Genomic DNA, 18,054 nt, shown 5'->3' on the forward strand with positions numbered 1-18,054 from the left:
ATAGAATGAGGAGGTAGATGAAAGAAGTTGTTCCCATTGGTTAATTCCCAAGGGTGGCACGATGGCACAGTGGTTAGCACTGCTGCCTCACAGCTCCAGGGACCTGGTCAATTCCGGCTTTGGTTGAGTGTGTGGAATTTGCACTTTCTCTCCGTGGTTGCGTGGGTTTCCTCCGGGTGCTCCGGTTTCCTCCCAGTCCAAAGACATGTCGGTTAGGTGGTTTGATCCTTACCATAGAATTTACAGTTCAGAAGGAGACCATTCGGCCCATCGAGTCTGCACCGGCCCTTAGAAAGAGCACCCTACCTAAGCCCACACCTCTACCCTATCCCCATAACCCCACCCAATCATTTTGGACAATAAGGGAAATTTATCATGACCAATCCACCTATCCTGCACATCTTTGGACTGTGGGAGGAAACCGGAGCACACGGAGGAAACCCATGCACACACGGGGAGAATGCGCAGACTCCACACAGACAGTGACCCAAGCCGGGAATCGAACCTGGGACTCTGGAGCTGTGAAGCAACTGTGCTACCCACTGTGCTACCATGCTGCCCTTAGTGTACAAAGATGTGAAGGTTAAGTGGGGTACCGGGGATGAGGCGGTGGAGTGGGCCTGGGTGGGTGCTCTTTCAGAGGATCGGTGCAGACTTAATGGGCCGAATGGCACTTTATGAATTTTATGGTTCTAAGGTACAAGGTGACACAGATTTAAGGTTCTGGGCAAGAAATGCAGGGAGGATGTGAAGAACCTTTTCATGCAGAGTGATAATGACCCTGATCTAGCTGGTTACGAGGGAGATGAAAGCGCAGATGATTAATTATTTCAAAGGAAATTAGATGAGCAGTTGAGGGAAACTAACTTAGAGGGACAGGGAAGGGGAATAGGACTGGCGTGAGCGCTCAACTGACCTGGCATGGACCCTATGGACCAAATGACCACCTCTGCAGCTGTTATGACACCATAAGATACATTCTCTTCCGCTTGTCCTTCGTTCGAAAAGACAGGAGGAACTTCTGGAGATTTAAGAAACAAGGAATCGCTGAGGTGGGCCTTGCTAGTGGAAGGTGGATCTTGGGAGACTCAGACTGAGTGGAGTGACTTTCAAAGGACACTGGAAGTTGCAACCTGGAATGGTGGGGACAGGTGAGCCTGTTGGGAAACTGGGAAGAATGTGGAACTTCTTCTTGTAATGCGATATGACTACCAAAAGCGTGGTGACAGTAAAGGGAGTTGTAAGATGTATCTCAACTGCGTTAGCTAATGAATGCAAAATTACCTTTTCTTTAGTTTGAAGTATCAATTGCCTGATAAGTAATGTAAAATGTTTTAGGTTTTGTTGATTTTAGTGTTTGTTACAGTAAAAGTCTGAATACATGAATCTCGACACTGTTATATCATTGGCCATTTCATCATCTCTTCCCAAATTTATCAGTCTCCAAGGGGATTGTACCACATTGGGGGCACTTGTGAGATCAAAACCCAGAGGCTATAAAATATATTTTCCAAAGATTAAAATAAAAACTAGATTTCACATTTACTTTTACTGCATTTAGCAAAAGACAACATGACGACTTTGGTGTTTCTGGAAAGGCAAGACTTGTCCGTTAGTGCCGTGCAACAGTTAACACAGGTTAATTTGAAGGCTATGGCAGAGAAGTTGACTCGGAACTTGGGGCTGAAAAGGCAGGGATTGTTGAAGTATTGGTTCAGCACCTGAGAAGGAAAAGAGTGATCCCAATACTTTTGTTTTAAGGGCAGCACGGTAGCACAGGTGGATAGCACTGTGGCTTCACGGTAGCATGGTGGTTAGCATCAATGCTTCACAGCTCCAGGGTCCCAGGTTTGATTCCCGGCTGGGTCACTGTCTGTGTGGAGTCTGCACGTCCTCCCCGTGTGTGCGTGGGTTTCCTCCGGGTGCTCCGGTTTCCTCCCACAGTCCAAAGATGTGCAGGTTAGGTGGATTGGCCATGCTAAATTGCCCGTAGTGTAAGGTTAATGGGGGGATTGTTGGGTTACGGGTATACGGGTTACGTGGGTTTAAGTAGGGTGATCATTGCTCGGCACAACATCGAGGGCCGAAGGGCCTGTTCTGTGCTGTACTGTTCTATGTTCTATGTTCACAACGCCAGGGCCCCAGGTTCGATTCCCCACTGGGTCACTGTCTGTGCGGAGTCTGCACATTCTCCCATGTCTGTGTGGGTTTCCTCCAGGTGCTCCGGCTTCCTTGCACAGTTCAAAGACGTGCAAGTTAGGTGGATTGGCCATGATAAATTGCCCTTAGTGACCAAAAAGGTTAGGAGGGGTTATTGGGTTAAAGTGAGGACTTAAGTGGGTCAGTGCAGACTTGATGGGCCGAATGGCCTCCTTCTGCACTGTATGTTCTATGATGGTATTCAAAGTGAATTACAAATGAAACAACTTCAACTAGGAGTCAGAAAGGTGAAAATTAGAATTAGAACTCAAAGAAAAAATTAATTAGTGAGTTTGAAGTGGGCAGAGCAAAAATTAGATTACATGAACAGTGGGGGGAAAACTTGAGATGGAGTCAGCATTAAGGCCTGGTTTTGATTTGGTAAGGAGAATTCACTAAGTGCGTAAATTCAGTGAGGAAAAAGTTGCATTTTGTATAATTTGAGAAAATTGCCTCGAAACTGCAACAACCAGAAGAAAATTGGGCCATTTGACTGCAGAATGTTTTTGTGGAGAAAACGTTGGAGGTATACCCACCGTTTAGATGAACAGTGACTATTGATCTATTGAAAGCTGTGGTTCTCAATGCCTACAATAAAGGTTGAATAAGACTTCGAAAATTTGAGACACCAAGCGAAAGGAAGAATTTAGAAATAGTGTCCCTTTGGAAATAAGGTCCTAACCAGGAAGTTTTAAAAATAAGGGAAACTGCAGTGAAGACCATAAGATTTAGAAGCAGAATTAGGCCTCGAGTCTGCTCCGCCATTTGATCATGGCCGATATGTTTCTCATCCCCATTCTCCTGCCTGCTCCCATAACCTCAGATTCCCTTATTAATCAAGAACCTATCTACCTCTGTCTTAAAGACACTCCACTTTTCCACATCGTCTTCCATCTGCCACTTTGCCCACTCTCTTAGCCTGTCCAAGTCCTTCTGCAGCCTCTCCGCTTCCTCAACACTACCTGTCTCTCCATATATCTTTGTTTCATCTGCAAACTTAGCAACAATGCCCTCAGTTCCTCCTTCCAGATCGTTAATGTATATTGTGAATAGTTGTGGTCCTAACACTGACCCTTGCGGACACCATTATACGTCAGCTGCCATCCTGAAAACGACTCCTTCTTCCCCATTCTCTGCCTTCTGTCAGTCAGTCAATGCTCTATTCATGCCAGTACCTTGCCCCTAACACCATGGATTCTCATCTTATTTAGCAGCCTCCTGTACGGCAACTTGTCAAACGCCTTCTGGAAATCCAAATAGACCACGTCCTCTGGCATTCATTTGTCAAATTTCCTCATTACCTCCTCAAAGAATTCTAACAAATTTGTTAGGCATGACCTCCCCTTGATGAAGTCGTGCTGACTCAGTCCTATTGTACTATGCACTTCCACAATCTCATCCTTAATAATGGACACTAAAATCCAGAATGGGTGGCATGGTAGCACAATGTTTAGCGCTGTTACTTCACAGCGCCATGGTTCTCCCCGTGTCTGCGTGAGTTTCCTCTGGGTGCTCCGGTTTCCTCCCACAAATTTCAAAAGACGGTAATTTGGACATTGAATTCTCCCTCCCTGAACCCGAACAGGTGCCGGAATGTCATGACTAGGGGTTTTTCCCAGTAACTTCATTGCAGTGTTAATGTAAGCCTATCTGTGACAATAAAGATTATAACAAAGATTATAAGATCTTACCAAAGACCAAAGTCAGGCTAACTGGCCTATAATTTCCCATTTTCTGCCTCCCTCTCTTCTTAAACAGGGGTGTTATATTTGCCATTTTCCAGTCCTCTGGGACCCTCCCTGACTCCAAGGATTCCTTAAAGATCACCATCAATGCCTCCACAATCACCTCAGCTATCTCCTTCAGAACCCTGGGGTGTAATCTCTCTGGTCCAGGTGATTTATCCACCTTCAGACTTTCAGCCTTTCAGCTTCCCCAGCACCATCTCCTTAGCGATGACCATGACACTCATCTCTGCCCCCTGATTCTCTTGAAGTTCTGGTATACCACTGATGGCTTCCATTATGAAGACTGATATAAAGTACCTATTCAGTTCCTCTATCATTTTTTGTTTCCCACTACTACTTCTCCAGCCTAATTTTTCAGTGGTCCAGTGTCCTACGAGTTACCTCACAAGCATGTTAGTCATAGTAATAAGCCTTTGTCTGTAAACTGACAGAGAAAGTGCAGAGAAGAGAGATCAGATTATAGTAGCAAAAAAAAAAAATAAAAAAAAAATAAAGACCTGGTGGAAGAATCAGACCCTTCTTCGAGAAGTAAGAAACAGACTGGAGGTTGAGGTCCATTCAAGTACACGGACATGTTTTTGTCATGAAAAAGGACACATGAAGGCTGAAAGTTGGATATGAAAAGGCAAAACTGTAGCATTTGTAAGATTGCTCAGTGCCCCTTCAGAAAACATTGTCCCAGTGGTTAAAGATGACGACAAACCTCCGGGTTCTGTTGTGTCCACGACTAAGATGGGGCAGGATGTAGAAAATAACTGAAGATTTGGGTTTAAAAGCAAAGTGCCCTCATCTTGACTGGTGAGGCAGGGAAGCCAATTTTTTTTCTTAGAGGTATGGGGATGTCCACGTGCACCGAGAGAGAGACACATGGCGTGCACACCGAGAGTGAGACGTGCGTGTGCATTTCGAGAGCGAGAGAGACATATCTTGATTGCCTTAACTAGGTAACGCAAAAGAACCTTTTCTTTAGCTCAATGTATTAGTTGCTTGTTGAGCAAAGTTTGAATTTTATTGATTTTAGGTTGTTTGTTGCAGGAAACATTTTCAGAAACAGAAAATCTTGAAAGTCGGTTATTACCTTTGATTATTTGGGAAACATATTTCTTTTTAGAAGTTATTGGTCTCAACAGGAATCACAATAACCTTTTAAAAAAATGACATTTGCAATTATTATCTTAAGTACAAAAGAGTAGAACCGCTTAAAATTTCATCACCCAAGCGACAGTCCAAAACACTGCCATGCATGCAAAAACACCAACAAACGTTTCACAGTCTGATGAAAGGAACTAGTAGAGAGATGCGAGTAGAATTAAGTATGAGTCATACTAAACAAAGTACTTCACTTGAAAATTACTCAGCTTGAGCGACACTGAAGATGATGGTATCTTCCTGTCAAATTTTTAGATCTAGATAAAAATAGTTTGTTAAATACAAACAGAAAATTTGTTTTGTTATAGTTTTCCATCCAACGTGAACAGAGTGGATGGAGCTCTTCAATGATCTAAAGCAAAGTACACTGCAAAAACTTTTTAAAAAACAAGTTGGACAACTTGATTCATTTTGGCCACTGGAAATAGAAACAGGCTCTCCTATATCGGAAAAGGTAAGTTGATGTCTATTTTCGGTCTGTTTTTATTTTAAACCTTCTCAGCATAATAGTTTAGCGTGATCAATTACTATTTCTCCTTGAGAAAATATGGCATTACTGCCATATTTTCAGACGGCTAACTTATTGAAAAGTTCTTCAGGAGCACGAGATGTCCAATTTCAGACTTCTACATAAATCCCAATATCAACTGCCTTTGAATCAGCTCTCATGTCATGATTAATGACGCATATGTGGTGATATGCATCACTGTAAATACACTACAACTAAGTAAACACTAAAGGGAGCACCGGAGATGTTATGACATTCAGACATACAGCTAATGAACACATAGAATAGGACACGACCAATGGGCAGTTAAGACACCCAGAGGTGACACTACCACAAGGGGGCATTTACACAACCCATATAAAAGGACAGGGCACACCTGCTCTGTCTCTTTCCACAGGCGACACTTAGTAGGACAGGGGCAGATCAGAAGCATCACACCCACCACGTGGCTTAGAGCAGACTGGTTAGTTAGACTGAGTTACTATAGCAAGATTAGCAGGAGAGTCGAACTCAAGTAGGAGAATTGTTAACTGTTCAATAAATGTGTTAAACCCATCTCCAAGTCTGAACCTTCCTTTGTCAGAGCATACATCAAGGAAGCAGCTTATGCTACATGAAGAAGCATAACACAACAGCAAACAGTCCATTTAATTGGTAGTTCTCGTCGGAAACATAGAATGTGATCTTTCAATATTTGCATAAACATGAAGAATACTTATTTTAGAGGGTCTGCGCCCAAGATAAAATCGACGCTGCTGCACTCTCCTTTCAAATTGGTGATATATCCACCTTTCCGCCCACCCCGTTGACAAAGGTCCACCAGAGTGTTGGCTGTCCACAATAGTTCTACATCTACAGCTAGAAATATTGTAGCACAAACAGAACCCATTTCCTCACTATTCAATCATTTCTGTTGCTTGCAGTCCACAAGAGGGCAGGAAGCTATGATTTATACCACAATAAATTTGGAACAAAAATACAAGATGCCTTCAAACAACTAATAATCTGAAGATTTGTTAAAACTGGATACATCTCAAAATCCTCCTTTTCTGTAATGTAATTCAAAACTGCTCTTTTACAAATCCAGATGGTAAATTCGGGACAAATACCTCATGTTAGACTGTTCACAAGAATGTTTACAAAGAACATCACTAACAATTGTACACCAATATTTCAAAAGGACACACATTGCTATTGCCACTAGCCTCGGTCTACTACAGATATCATTGTGTTGCGTGGTGGCAGTCCATCCTAACAGATCCCATGTCATAAGTTCATAAGATATAGGAACAGAATCAGGCCATTCTGCCCATCGAGTTTGCTCCGCCATTTTATCATGGCTGATATATTCTTTATCTGCTACATACCATGTTACAGACCAAGAGCTGGATTGCAAAATCCGCCAGAGCATCGCCTCCCTAGAAGGGAGCGGGAATAGGCAATTTAGCCTCCCGAGCCTAACCCCCTCAATATGATCATGGCTGATCCCATCCTGGCCTCAACTCCACCATCCTGTCCATTCTTCATAACCCTTCAACCCATTACCAATTAAAAATCTGTCTAACTCCTCCTTCAATTTACTCACTGTCCCTGCATCCATCGCACTCTGGGACAGCGAATTCCACAGATTCACAATCCTTTGGGAGAATTAGGTTTTCCTCAAAGCTGTTTTAAATTTGTTACCTCTTATTTTAAGATTATGACCTCTCATTTTAGAATGCGCCACAAGAAGAAGCATCAGCTCCATTTCTGCTTTATCCTTTTAGCACCTTGTATACCTCAGTTAGTTCTCCCTTCGTTCTTCTAAACTCTAGAGAGTATAGGCCTAAACAGTTCAATCTCTCCTCAAATGACAAACCCCTCATCTCTGGAATCAATTTAGTGAACCTCCTCTGAACTGCCTCCAATGCCACTACATCTTTCCTCAAATAAGGGGACCAAAACTGTGCACAATACTCCAGGTGCTGTCTTACCAATGCCTTGTATAGTTGTAATAACACTTCCTTACCTTTATACTAAATTCCTTTTGTCAGGAAAGCAAATGGAATGTTGGCATTTATAGCAAAAGGAATTTAGTATAAAGGTAAGGAAGTGTTATTACAACTATACAAGGCATTGGTAAGACAGCACCTGGAGTATTGTGCACAGTTTTGGTTTGTAACACTGAACATTTTGAGCATATTCACTCTTTTGTGCTTCTTCAATCTTTTGAAGAGACATTCCCTTAGTTCAATCGCCTGATTCTCACACTTGGGTTAGAATAGCATGGGCCCAAGACCCATTCCAAAGACCAGCATATAGCAATACCTCAGTTCAGTACTGAGGGTCTGCTGCACTGTCCAAGTCTAAGGTGCTGTCCTTCAGATAACATTAAACTGAGACCCTGTCAGTCTTTGGGTTGGTGCAAAAGGCCCCATTTAAAATTAGGGAGTTCTCTGGATGTCCTGAATAAACATTTATCCCTCAACCAACATCACCAAAACAGGTTACCAGATTATGGTCACTGATCCCTTTGTTCTTATAGGACCTAGTGTGCACATTTTTTCGTACAAGTGACTATATTGCGCAAGTACTTAACAGTATTTGGGATGTCCTGAGGATATAAAAGGTTCCATTTAAATACAATTTTTTTCCTGCTGAAGGTGGATGAGTACAATGGGGCCATACACAAATTGTTAAACTGCTTCCCCAACCCACAAATGGGCAAAAAAAGCAAGAGTATCCCAACATACTGTTACTGCATAATAATGCAAAATAATAAACCTGCTGCACTTTCCCACATGAATGGGTTGCCTGATTTGACTTAAACACAGCAACTTCCAATTACCCCTCCACACCTGCTAAAAGCTTTACCTTCACAGCTATTTGCAGATATGACAATTCTGTCAACTTTTCTGTTCCTGGCTGACTACTAACCTATTACCGCCTCAAAGGAAATGCCTGTCAGACCAGAGGTTCCCTAGGCTTCTTGGGGGCTGCAGGAACATTTCAAAGAATCTACAATAGGGGTCACGACAGAGGAGGAAGAAAAGACGCCGTTACCATCTATTTACTGGACCCAAACTGCCTCCTCCCCGGTGACAGCTTTCGCCTGGGCTCCAGAAGCCAAGTGTCACAACATCCTGGACTAGGGCACGGTCAACTCCAGCCCAACCTGACCCAGAGTCGCAACACAGGTGAAATAAGATTTTATTTTAAATATCTGAGGTCTTTTGTTGATCCCAATAAACTGCAGTCACCAAGTTTGTAACTTTAACACAAATAACCTTTTATGATGTACAGTATTATAATTAAACAGGCAGAAAATGTAACTGACTCTCTAACACCCCTTTCCCAATTCCCATCTTCCCAACTATCCCCAATGTCTACACAAACACATACACACAAACAGCACTGAGGGGGAAGAGTGATGGAAAGGAAAATAAAATAATTCATAAAAATAAAAGGATAAGGGTCTTTGGTATACTGGGATGGCCTCAAGTTAGTGTTTTTCTGGAGTTCACCTTTCGTTTTGATACTTCTTCCTTCTAGGCTCAAGATGGTTTTCTCTGGCAAGGTTGTCTATCTTCTCTGCAGACTCAGCATCATTCCAGGTTCACAGCAAAGGGTGTGCTGGGCACTCATTGCTTTCAGAACAATAAAGTATCACGCAGGAACAAAACACTGACAGTTGTCAGGTAAAACACTGTCCTGGCCAACCCATCGGTTGACAGTCAACCAATCGATCTGACTCCCTCCAAACCTGGTTCCTAAGATCCACATGGTGCCGAGGAGTCGGACTAGAAACAAAACCTGGAAACAGTGTCCTGACAAGCAGACTGCTTCAACCTGGACTATTCTGCTTTGAGGCAAATTCTGATTATGACTCCATGAATCAAATTAGTAAAATAACAAAAGAAATGGGGGCAAAGGGAATAAACAGGGATGACTCTTACACAATATTACATGGGGAAGTGGGGGGGAGGGCAGAATGCCAGTCTGTTAGGTGCCCTCCTGCCTCACTAACTCACTTTTAACTTTTCCACCTAGTGCATTCATGTATGGTGGAGAAGCAGCACTGGTGATCACAAGAATGTTTCCCGGAATGAAGGATTTGTCATATAAGGAGCGGTTGAGGACTCCGGGTCTGTAGCCGATGGAGTTTAAAAGGATGATGGAGGATCTTATTGAAACTTACAGGATACTGAGAGGCCTAGAAAGAGTGAACGTGGAGAGGATGTTTCCATTTGTAGGAAAAACTAGAACCAGAGGGCACAGCCTCAGACTGAAGGTACGATCCTTTAAAACGGAGGAGGAATTTCTTCAGCTAGAGGGCGGTGAATCTGTGGAACTAATTGCGCAGAAGGTTGCAGAGACCAAGTGACTCAGTGTCTTTAAGGCAGAGATAGGTAGGTTCTTGATTAATAAGGCGATCAGGGGTTATGGGGAGAAGGCAGGAGAATGGGGATAAGAAACACATTAGTCATGGCGAGCAAACTCGATGGACCGAATGGCCTAATTCTGCTCCTATGGCTTATGGTTTTATGATGTAGCATCAGTTACAATGTCCCTCTTCCTGTGGCTGGTAGTGGAGAGGATTAATAAATAAAGCACTGAGAACAGGTTTCAAGTGAAGTTAAAATAACACTAAAAGTATTTTAAATAGAAACAGATTAAGTGCAGAAAAATAAATTCCCGAGCTCAAGCAAAATGGAGGAGGAGCTAAAAGGTTTAACCTCCTCTTAGATAGACAATGCCAACCGAAAACCTGGCTGGTGCGGTTATCGCACAGAAATCAGGCACATCTTAAACATTAGACATAGTGGAACTCCCATGAACCCATGTTTTGTCACAAGGGCAAAGCAGCAATACAGCAGGTGGTGCAGCATTGCCAAAAAACAAATGCATGCACTGCAACTTCATGGCGCTGAGGTCCCAGGTTCGATCCTGTCTCTGGGTCACTGTCCATATGCAGTTTGCACATTCTCCCCGTGTTTGTGTGGGTTTCGCCCCCACAACCCAAAGATGCCCAGGATTGGCGGATTGGCCACACTAAATTGCCCCTTAATTGTGTACTCTAAATTTAAAACAAAAAACAAATGCTTGCAAGGGGATTTTACAATGCATTCTCTGATCCAGAAAGTTTATTCTGGGCTGATTGTAGAGAAGGGCAATGTATTGCCAAAGAGCGAAAATGTTTGGTGTCGTGCAGTTTTACATTAATAGGTAATACAAAAATAATGCCTGTTTAATTATAAAATTAATATGTAGTAAAGTAAAACAACAGAAAAAATGTTTGTGTTACATAAAAGGTCAGTGGAAGAGGGCAACCTCAAATAAAACAGGTGAGAACCCGGTTTTACTCTCGGTCTCTGAAGTGAAGGTAGCACTGCAGCCCTGTAGACCACGAGCTTGGTGCCATCTTTGTCATCACTTTTCCTCAGCTAGCCGAAGGCTGTGCTGACATACTGGAGATGATGTTGAGTTTCTACACGGATACCTGACCTCACTGAGAGGGGGCTGCAGCAACAGTCAGGCAAATTAACCCAGGGATGCCCACACTTTGGGTGGGATTCAAAATATCATTATGTGATGAACTGTCCAACAGCAGGGTTTTTGAAATGTCCCATGACCCAGAGATTCTGAAGGCTTAAAATGATAGGAATCAGTCTGAAAGAATTATGCTGGTCATGAGAAGCTTTAATAAGGTGATGAGCGTATTAGTCAAAGATTCATTTAACTGTGTGGTGTTAGATAGTGGTTGCACCTCAATAATGTGTGGGGAACGGATTGGCCAAACGCTTATCTATATTCACTCAATAGTGAGGATCGCTGTCCGGTCAACGAGTATGAAAATTCAGGGATGACAACACATTGAAGTCACTTTTTTTAAAAAAGTTACTCGTTCCATACAAAATAGCTGGAGTAAGACACTTTATTAGAACTGATATAGTCTCTAGTGAAATACCTTTGCTGTTAAGTGAGCCATGATAAAATTCCATGATAAAAGCACAAATAAAACTGGACATGGAGCATGATCAAACAATTGCTTTGGGCAAATCGCAGATCCACTGATTTTCCAAATCAGAACATTAGTGTATCCTCTAAATAAAACAAGTTGTTTCTAATCAGAATGTTGGGAAAGTATTAACAGCATCAAGTGACTAAGAATCAGAGATAAAAAAAGCGAATTGTTTTAAAACTGCACACTTTGTTCACACTTCTCGTCAAAAATTTAAAACCCTGCTGAAGGATGCAGTGTGGTTAATAAAGGGTACACAAACGGTTCGGATTTGGGGGGGTTTATTGACTGGGTCAGGTTGCTGTATCAGGCTCCTGTGGCAAGTATACGGATGAATAGGACAACATCAGACTATTCTAGACTGCACCGGGGGACGTGACAGGGATGCCCCTCTCCCCACTGTTGTTCGCGCTTGCTATGGAGCCATTGGCAATTGCTCGGAGAGCCTGAAGGGGTGGAAGGGGCTGGTCCAGGGGTGGTTGGGTGGAGCACAGAGTCTCGCTCTATGCAGACGACCTGCTTCTGTATGTATCGGACCCATTAGACGGGATGGAAGAAATCATGAGGATTCATGGGGAATTTGGTCGGTTTTCGGGGTATAAGCTAAATATGGGGAAAAGTGAGATGTTTGCGGTCCAGGCGAGGGGACAGGAGAGGCAATTGTGGGAGCTGCCGTTTAGATTAGTAGGGGGAAGCTTCAGGTACCTAGGCATTCAAGTGGTGCGGGAATGGGACCGGCTGCATAAATTAAATCTGGCCCAGAGATAGACAGGCCAACAAGGGGCGAGGCCACATTGGATTTGGTACTGGGTAATGAACCCGGCCAGGTGTTAGATTTAGATGTAGGTGAGCATTTTGGTGATAGTGATCACAACTCGGTTATGTTTACTTTAGCAATGGGCAGGGATAGGTATATACCGCAAGGCAAGAATTATAGCTGGGGGAAAGGCAATTATGATGCTACTCGGCAAGATTTAGGATGTATAGGATGGGGAAGGAAACTGCAGGGGATGGGTACAATCGAAATGTGGAGCTTTTCCAAGGAACAGCTACTGCGTGTCCTTGATAAGTATGTACCTGTCAGGCAGGGAGGAAGTTGTCAAGCAAGGGAACCGTGGTTTACTAAGGAAGTTGAAGCACTTGTCAAGAGGAAGAAGAAGGCTTATGTTAGGATGAGACATGAAGGCTCAGTTAGGGCACTTGAGAGTTACAAGTTAGCCAGGAAGGACCTAAAGGGAGAGTTCAGAAGAGCGAGGAGAGGACACGAAAAGTCGTTGGCGGATAGGATCAAGGAAAACCCTAAGGCTTTCTATAGGTATATCAGGAACAAAAGAATGACTAGAATGACAAGAACAACCCCCCCCCCCCTCCTCTAGAACCTGCAACTCCCTGGACATGAAGGGGCAATTTGGCACGGTCATTCCACTTAACCTGCACATCTTTGGACTGTGGGAGGAAACTGGAGAACCCAGAGGAACCCCACAAAGACACAGGGAGAACGTACAAATGCCACACAGTCACTGTGGAAGGCTGGAGCTGAACTCGGGCATCCGATGCTGTGAGGCAGCAGTGCTAACCACTGTGCCACCGTGCACTGTCATGTGCACTGAATGGATGATGGCTTCATCCCCAAAGGTTCAAGTTTGTTTTCAACATAAGAACAGGCCACCCAGGTCTGTGATACTAGATGTCTGTTAAGCTATACTTTAAGTTGAGCAGGATTGCAGTCGCTGGGTGGGAAGTCCTGCTGCTGAAATGTGTGCCTGGAGACAGACAGACATGGAGGGTATGGAAAAATCACAGGGCAACTAACTAGATAGCGAAAGAAAGTCCACTGGAAGTAAAGAACATCAGTCAACCTTGGACCAACGGCATTCATCAGTTATGGAAACGGCTGCCACTTGCAAATCAGCCTCTACAGCCAGAACATACCATGTCCAATCCAGAAGCGAAAGGCACCCCAAACACAGCACATCGTCTCTGGCAGATGACGGCCGAACTAATTTAGAAGACATTGCCACATCAGCTTTCTGCTGATATGTAACTTTAATGAGATGGACAAAGACAGAAATTTTTTCATTTTGCACTTTATAGATATGGCAACCAGATAGGACAAAAGCGTGACTGCAGATAAAGTAATGGAGAAATGGATATGGATCGACTTGGGGCACCAGCTAGGTTTCTGACTGATAATGAAGGGGAATTTGCTAATGACAAGTTTAAATGAGTGAAAACATGAACAGTGTGGTCACGAATACCACAGCTGAAAGCCCTTTCTCAGAAAGCAATCATGTGGCGATAGATGAAATGATGCAGGAAATCTTAGCAGGTGAACCAAACTGCAAAGTGACACCTGCAAGTTCAAAGAAGAGTGCAGGACAGTCTGCCAGGAGAAGCATCAGGGAAACCTAAAAATGAGGTGTCAACCTAGTGAAGCTACAATGCTGGACTACCTGCATGCCAAACAGAGGAAGCACTGTGCGACAGAGGGAGCTAAATGATCCCACAGCCAACTGACCAGATTTAAACTCTGCAGTCCTGCCAAATATAGTTGTGAATGGTGGCGGAACAATTAAACAACTAACAGGAGGCAGAGGCTGCACAAATATCCCCATCCTCAATCATGGGGGAGCCCAAGACATCAGCATAAAAGACAAGGCATTTGCAACTTCAGCCAGACGTACTGAGTGGATGGTCCATCTTGGCTTCTACTGGAGGTCCTCAGCATCAGGGATGTCATTCTGCCAATTCAATCTACTCCACGTAAAATGGCTGAAGGCACTGGCTACTGTGGGCCCTGATAACTGTGCTCTGAACTAGCTAAACCCTCAGTCAAATTGTACAGCTATGACAATGGTATCTATCCAGCTTTATGGAAAATTGCCCAGGTACGTACTGTGAACAAAAAGCAGGACAAATCCAATCTGGCCAATTACTGCTCCATTAGTCAGTCTACTGTCAATCATCAACAAAATGATAGAAGGGGTCACAACAGTGCTATCAAGTAGTATTTACTCAGAACTATCCTGCTCACTGCTGCTCAGTTTGAGTTCAGCCAGGGCAGCACCTGACCTCATGACAACCTTAATTCAAACATGGACAAAAGAGCGGAATTCAATATGTGAAGTGTGAATGCCCTCGACATCAATGCAGCATTTGACCGATTGTGGTATCAAAGAGCACGAACAAAATTGGAATCATTGGGAATCAAGGGAAATCTCTCCATTGGTTGGAATCATACCTAGCATAAAGGAAGATGATTGTGGTTGTTGGAGGTCAGTCTTCTCAGTGCCAAGACATCACAGCAGGAGGTCCTCAGGGTAGTGTCCGAGGCCCAATCATCTTCAGCTGACTTTTAAATATATTTATTTAAGTTTCATAGACTAACAATAAAGGTATAACAATCAACCAACGAAGATGCAAGGATACAAAGACAAAAAGTTGCAAACAAATCCCCAATAAAAAACAAAAAACTAAAACCTAAACACTATATTGAATCATTGAACACCTACAGTGCAGAAGTTGGTCATTCGACCCCTTGTGTCTGCACCTCCCCTCTGACAGAGCACCCTACCTAGGCACTCCCAAGCTCCATCACCGTAACCCCATCAAACCTTTGGATATGGAAGTGCAATTTAGCATGGTCAATCCACCAAACCTGCATACCTTTCAACTGTGGGGGGAAATCGGAACACCTGGAGGAAACCCACGCGGGCACGGGAAGAATGTACAAACTCCACACAGATAGTCACCCATGGTTGGAATTGAACCTGGGTCCCTGGCGCTGTGAGGCAGCAGCGCTAACCGCTGTTCCACCCTTAGCTAAACCCCCAACAGCTGACAGTGTCTAGATCGTTTAAAAAAAGAAATAAAAGGTTGCCATCTAATGTACAACTTCCCCAATGACCCCGATGATACATTAAATTTTTTCTAGTGCAGGAATGTCATCAATGACTTTTCTTCCATGAGGTCAGAAGTGGCGAAGTTCAGCACCGTTCGTGACTCCTCAGATACAATCTGTGTCCATAAGAAGAAAGACCTGGACAACGTTCAGGCGGCAAGGCGGCACAGTGGTTAGCACTGCTGCCTCACAGTGCCAAAGACCCGGGTTCAATTCCGATTTTGGGTGACCATGTGGAGTCTGCATGTTCACCCAGTGTCTGTGGGTTTCCTCCGGGTGCTCCAGTTTCTTCCCACAGTCCAAATATGTACAGGTTAGGTGGTTTGGTCATGCAAAATTGTTCATTAGTGTCCAAACATGTGCAGCTTAGGTGGGGTTACGGGGATGGGGCAAGGGAGTGGGTCTGGGTGGGGTGCTCATTTGGGGTCGGTGCAGACTTTTTGGGTTCAATGGCTTCCTTTGGCATTCTAGGGATTCTTTGGATTCAGGCTTGGGCTGATGATGGCAAGTAGTATTTTGTGTCCCACAAGAGTCAGGCAATGATCATCTCCAACAAAAAAGAGAATCTAATCATCTCCTCTTGACATTTAATGACATGATTATCGTTGAATCCTTTCCATCAACATCCTGATGGTTACCAATGATCAGGAACTTGACCAGCCAGGTCAAGAGATTGTCAGAAGTTGTGAATTCTGCATTGAGTAAATAAACTCCTGACTCCCCGTCCACTATCTACAAAGAAAAAGTCAGGAGTGCGACGGAAGATTAAAAAACAGCTTCATCCCCGCTGTTATCAGACTCCTAAACAACCCACTTACAGACTGACCTGATTAATACTACACTCCTGTATGCGTCACCCGATGCCGGTGTCTATGTATTTACATTGTGTACCTTGTATTGCCCTATTATGTATTTTCTTTTAATTTTATTTTCACATACAAATGATCTGTTTGAACTGCTAGCAGAAAAATACTTTTCACTGTACCTCGGTACACGTGACAATAAACAAACAAATACAAATACAATACTCTCCACTTGGCTGGATGAGTGCAGCTCCAACACCATCCAGGATAAAGCAGATCACTTGTTTGGCACCCCATCCACCACTGATATGAGGTGGCATCTACAAGACATATGGCAGCAACTCACCAAGGGTCCTTTGAAAGCAGCTTCCAAACCCGCGAGTTTCACCACCTAGGACATGTAGGTGCATGGGAATACCAGCACCTGTAGGTTCCCCTCCAAGACACACACCATCCTGACTTGGGGAACTATATCATTGTTCCTTCACTGTCACTGCATCAAAATGCAGGAACGCCCTTCCTAACAGCACTGTGGATGTATCTAACCATATAGACTGCAGTGGTACATGGGAGCGGTGCACCATCATCCTCTCAGGGGCAATTAGGATTAGGCAATAAATGCTGGCTGAACCAGCAATGCACACATACTGTGAATGAATAATGAAAAATAAATGAACAGATATTGCCAGAGCAAAGAATTCACTTCTGTCAGTTGGAGGGTAGAGTCCCCATCAATTAGTCTCTGAAGGAATCCCAAATTACCTTCTGTGCTGGGTGATATGGGGTCTAAAATTAGTTCCATCTTGTTCTGCACATTTGAATGCTGTGAATGCAGGAGAAGGGCTTTCATTTAGGTTGGATCTCTAAGAAAATCTGGACCCAAAGTATCATACAAGATCATCCGAGATCAACTTTAATTTGGAGGCTACGGTGTCTTACAAAAGAGAGAGGTTCCAGAAGGGATTGAGGGGTTCTGGTTAAGTAACAGGATTTGATAGTTGTCCAACATAGCAATCAAACTATTAAGATTCATCCTCACTCAGACAGTCTTGAGAAACAGAATATAATAGGTCAGGGCCTGGGAGTTGTAGGCTGAGTGATCACGATGCCCAGATAGGGGATAGCCAGCCTTGTCATAGATACATTTATATGGAAAAGGTCCTTGCAGATGGGTCTTCAGGGTAAAGTGAGGTTAATCGTTTGCTGTTTTGAAGAGCGACTGGTCAAATCAAATGTTGGTAGTGGACTGCTCCACAGTGAGAAGAGTAATTCTTGGGAGTCTCTTTAGCTCTTTCAGCCACATTTATAAGTAATTGACATAAAGACTGCATTTCTGCAGGGTGAATAATTTCAGAGAGAGACGTGCATCTGAAACTATCAGAAGAAGCATGCAATGCTGAAGGGAGACCATGGAAATTAAACAAATGTGTTTATGCTCTGAATGATGTCTCGAGGGTGTGGTATTTTTCAGTGAGATGCTGAAAGTAGGCTGTATTCAACTAAAAGCAAATCCCGTAATGTTTATTGCTGTCAAAAAGGAAAAGTTTCAGACATCTTCATGAAGCATGTTGATTGTTTCTACAGTGGAATTTGAAAAGGGTGTTGAGATTAAAATGGAATTTAATACGGAAATTACGCTTCAGGGACTTTTAAACATGTTGGTTAGACATTAAGCAGAGTAAATCTAAGGCAACTTTGAATTGGAAATCCTATTTAGAGTGTAACCCCCATACCAGTTAATCATG

The 18,054-nt window shown here is 43.4% G+C and overlaps 1 protein-coding gene across 13 annotated transcripts in view; it reads right to left on the reverse strand.

Moving 5' to 3' along the window:
- The window catches only part of evi5a (ecotropic viral integration site 5a), a 281,040-nt gene that overhangs the window by 79,736 nt on the left and 183,250 nt on the right, over positions 1-18,054 (reverse strand). The gene's annotated exons all lie outside the window — the stretch shown is intronic.

The sequence above is a fragment of the Scyliorhinus canicula genome, chromosome 4 (assembly GCF_902713615.1).
Source record: "Scyliorhinus canicula chromosome 4, sScyCan1.1, whole genome shotgun sequence".
Taxonomy (NCBI): domain Eukaryota; kingdom Metazoa; phylum Chordata; class Chondrichthyes; order Carcharhiniformes; family Scyliorhinidae; genus Scyliorhinus; species Scyliorhinus canicula.